At 33.8% G+C, this 4,931-nt stretch overlaps 1 pseudogene; it reads left to right on the forward strand.

Moving 5' to 3' along the window:
- The window catches only part of LOC102594340 (uncharacterized), a 6,746-nt pseudogene extending 4,722 nt beyond the window's left edge, over positions 1–2,024 (forward strand).
- The last annotated feature ends 2,907 nt before the right edge of the window (positions 2,025–4,931 follow it).

Here is a 4,931-nt window from a genome sequence, read left to right on the forward strand (position 1 = left end):
AAGCAGAGTGATTTTAACAAGTCGGAAAAAGGAAGTTGCTTTGCATGGAAAATGCCAAAGTGATCCTTTGTATCTTCGATTCCTAAGATCAGAAGAAAGTTGGGAGTTATTAGAGAAAAGGGTATTCGGAGAAGAACGTTGCCCTGATGAACTAAAGGATGTTGGGGAAAAGATAGCTCGAAAGTTTAATGGGCTTCCTTTAGTACTTGATCTAATTGGTGGAGTCATTTCAAGAAAGGAAAAGAAAGAGGCTTTGTGGCTTGAAGTTCTGAATAATTTGAGTTCCTTTATTTTTAAGGATGAAGAGGAAGTGGTGAAGGTTATACAATTAAGTTATGACCATTTGTCAGATCACGTAAAGCCGTGTTTGGTTTACCTTGCAAGTTATCCAAAGGACGAAGATATAAGGATCTCTGTGTTGAAAGATTTATGGATTGATCTAGGACTTGTGGAGCAGATTGAGATGAAAAGTGCAGAAGAAGTAATGGATGAGTTAATTTACAGTAGCTTGGTAATACCTTTTGGATAATTCTAATTGCAAAATTCATGATCTTGTGCATGACTTTTGTTATATAAAATCTAGAAAGGAAAAGTTGCTTCACTTCATAGGAGGTTCAAAAGCTCTGTCTTCCTGTTCTTCTTCTTCTTCGGATCTTATGCCACGTGGAATTATCTTTCGTTTTAATGAATATCTATGTCATTTCGATGAAAATTTTGTCGTGTTTGATCCAAAAATGAAGAATCCTTATGTTAAACACCTCCTCTCTCTGAAGGTTGATGAGCATTGTCTTTCCTCCAACAGTCACCTAAAACACTTGAGGCTTCTTAAAAGTTTGGATTTGCAGGGCATAACATTTCCAGATTCTTTGCTGAATGAAATCGGTATGCTCGTTCATTTGAAGTACTTAATCATTCAGACGAAGGCAAAAGCTCTCACTCCGTCATTTTCAAACCTCTGTAGTCTAGAAATTCTGGCGGTGAATAACCTGGAGAGATCATGCATGGTACTATCGCCTTGTTTTTGGAGCCTTGTAAAGCTACGAGATGTGCGGATAAAGTTTTGTGCTCTCTTTGATCTGTACATCAACGAACCAACAGTGTTAGACAAGGACTCAAGGTTAGAAAATTTGACAACATTATATGAGCTCTGCCTTTTCAGTTCAGAAGACACAGAGGATATTTTCAAAAGGTTTCCTAATCTTCAAATCCTTAGTGTCTCTATCATACGAGAATGTTCAGGAGAGAAGATTTTTTTTCCAAGGTTGGATGTCCTTAACGAACTTGAAGAACTCCGTTTATCTTCTTCTTGGGATTCATTCGATGAATATACATACGGCTTCCCTTTGAATTGCTAGACTACCCAACCTTGAAGAACTAATTCTAGAAGATACAATCATTGAGGAGGGGAAAGAATGGAACATGGAAGATGTCACCTTCCAGAATCTCAAATATCTAAAATTGGCTAGTATGCAATTTTCTGAATGGCAGGTTGATGCAGAGAAATGCTTTCCCGTGCTTGAGAAACTAGATATAAGTAGATGTTATGAGCTTATGGACATCCCAGACAGTTTTGGAGATATTGCGTCATTAAAGTTTATCAATGTATCGTACAACCCTCAGCTTAAAGAGTCGATCTTCAATATTAAGGAATATGTTGAAGAAATGACCGGAGAAAACAAGCTTGAGGTATACTTCTATGGTTGAGGTATGCTTCTTTGAATTCTTTCGTACATTAAATTTCCTTTTAGAAATGTTATGTTTTATTCCAATAAATGTTCTTTGCAGAGAGATCATATCAACCTGTAAAGGCTTTAAATGATGAACCGATCCTAAAGACATGTATGCCTTCTTCCAACGCGGTTTTTCTATATCCATTTCGTTTATTCATAACACAAGTCTAAACAGTGCTAGCTAGCTATCAGTACTCGTGTTCTTTATTATATTATAACAGATGAGTTATTGTATGCATGCGTTCTTTTGATTACCATGAGATCTTATGTATTTTTTTATTCTTATAAAGTGTGCGACTCTCGTACGTGTTAAAGTTGTAATCTTTAGTTATCACAACTTACAAAATGATCATATAGACAGATTTCATAATATATGTGGTTATGTTAGTTAGCGTTGAGTGTTCACGATTATCAATGTTTTGAGAGTGGCAATCCATAATTTCCTTGGTATATATATGAGCTGTTCTCAAATTGTTTTCATTTGGGATGCATCCAACAAGATTTAAGACTTGAAGTGACGTGAGTTGTTGTGGGATTGTTCTTCAAAGGAATAGTGGAAGAGATGTTGAGCTCTCTTAACACAAAGTTCCACGACTTGTATATATAATATAAGTACACATGCATTTTGAACTGCTCAAAGCAACTATTTTTGGCCACATTCTTTTAGGCATCTTCTGCTCCTTGATTAAACTAATAAATTACTCAATCTTTTCTTTACTTGTGCTAGTGATCTATTCGATAAAAGAAACCTTACAATTATACCCTCATTTGGATTATCCTTTTTTGATCCATATCAACATTTTGTATAGAAGAATATGGGGTAGAGCGGGACCAAATAGGACAAACTTTTCTTTAAAAAAAATAATGCATAAAATTTTAGCGGGTCAAAACTTAGTTTCGTCCTGAAACTATTGACAAACCCCTAATCTGTCACATTATATAGCAAATAGTCTCAAACTTTTGTAGAAACATGAAAACCGAGAGAAGTGTAGCACACTGCTAAACTTGACGAAAATTGCGGAGTGTATTTTACTCATATTACAAGATCGAAAGAATATTTATATTTAATTAGCCAAGTAAATGAATGTCTTTAACTATTTCAATAATTTAGAAATAAAACTAATAATTTACACTGATTAAAAGGTGTTTATAATATTTATCTCTAAATTAAATAAGGGGGGGAAAGGAATCAGTACGTGAGAGATTCGTATGAAGGAGGATTCTTGAAGGTACAGGGAAATCAATTGATTTGGGGAGAAACATAGTTGAGTTGTCTTTTATTCAAGTCTCATGTGTCAAATATCTGTTAGTTTTCAAACAAATGTGTACATGTTCTGTTATAAAGACTAAAAATGCTCAAGTTTTACATACATAGTGTTGGGATAATATACCACAAATACAATAGTTTATAGTTGAAAATAAAAAAACAAAAATGAATAAACAAATTTTTAGGCTGAGACGCCAATATCTTTCTCTTTTTAAGGAGATTCAAATCCACTATGGCATAATCTACACCAATTCAATATTATTACTCTTGACTTATCCCCTCCAGGATATAACAACCCAACAACATCATACAACTCAAACAACTCCGGATTAATTTAAGAGTCCAAAGCTCCATAAAAGAACACTTCTTCAACATATAATTACTCTCTTTTGTATAGTGAATATAGTTGAAGACTTAGAATATTTTTCTATGTCTCAACTCTCTCTTTCACTACACTAATCTCAATATAAAAACGAAATAAAAATACTACTCATCTTTTTCACTCTATATTTTCTTGTACAACTCTTGAACTTCTCAAACCCAAAGGAAAACCACTATGTATAAGAGAAGAAATTTTCCTTCCAGTGAATAGGAAGATAATGGGGTAGGTGAATGACCTAGATGTTACATTAGTTACAAGAATAATGAGTTAGTGGTTATAGGAGTTTCATAGAAACTTATTACCACATTTTATCACCAACTAAATGAGAATGTACATCAATAAACATAACATGATACATAATGTGACATCTGATATATTTTTATTAATATTAAAATGTTACACTAACACTTGATAACATAGGACAAAGCTAGACCTACCCTCAATTCTCAAATATAATAACTTTGGCCAAAAATTCGGTAACACCCCAGAAAAAACCTTTGAGCTAAGACTTGAACCATCCTTCGTAGTGAGTAAGTTTTTCCGAGAAATTTAAAATTTCTTCAGTGTTAAGGTCACTAGATGTAGCACCTTGAGTTCCAAAAAGAGCTAAATTGGAAATAGCAAAATCTGAAATTTTGCAAGTTATACTTAAGTTATGAATTTTGGGTTAACTTAAAACGACCATAACTCTCAGTACAAGATGAGTTAGGTGGTCTACAAGATAGCTAATAGAAGTTCTTTGAATTATCTTTCCAACGCTATTGAGTTTGCTAAGTTTCGAGGTTGAAGGAGTGACATATGCCCTTTTGAAGTCAAGTTGTCCAATTAAGAAAAGTTGCCCGAAAATAGTAAGGGATATTTTGGTCTTTTCGTTACCCAATCTGATTTAATTCATTTTTGGTAAGGTTTTAAGGGTCTAATCCTATTAGGTTCAGTTTTATAATCCTAATATACGCCTAGGGTTTTAGTTGAGAGTTCAAGAAGAGAAGAGAAGAGAAAAGAGGAAAGGATCAAGGCGTTCGTCGACGTTCTTGAGTTTTGTTGCGGATTTTCGCCATGGGTTTAATCCATAAGAGGTATATAAGCTTCTATAGTATTGGGTTTGTTCACTCACACGTCAATCATGAGTTTCTTTTGCGAATCTATCCATAAATATTGAGCAATTTAATTTTTTGATGAGTTCTTGAAGTTTCCTTATCGATTATGTTTTGATATAAGATTCTACTTGGGTCAACTTCAAACGACCATATCTCTTAGAATATAAATAGTTACGTGAGACATAACCTATCCAATTAAAGGTATTTGAATCTACTTTCCAACGCCGCCAATTTCGCGTCAATCCAATTTCTGAGTAAAAAGTTATGACTATTTTAGTAACATGATACAGTGTTGTTACGAATTAGCCGACGGGAAAACATTAAAAAATGTCGTTTTTGTTTTTTTACCTCCAAAAAAACCTTAAACGAATTTCTTGACTAATAAAAGGCTCAAAACAATCAGATTTTCATCTTCACTAATGAAAATCATAATTCTTGGCCATAAAGATTTCATG

This window comes from Solanum tuberosum, unplaced genomic scaffold (genome assembly GCF_000226075.1).
Source record: "Solanum tuberosum cultivar DM 1-3 516 R44 unplaced genomic scaffold, SolTub_3.0 scf00115, whole genome shotgun sequence".
Lineage (NCBI taxonomy): Eukaryota > Viridiplantae > Streptophyta > Magnoliopsida > Solanales > Solanaceae > Solanum > Solanum tuberosum.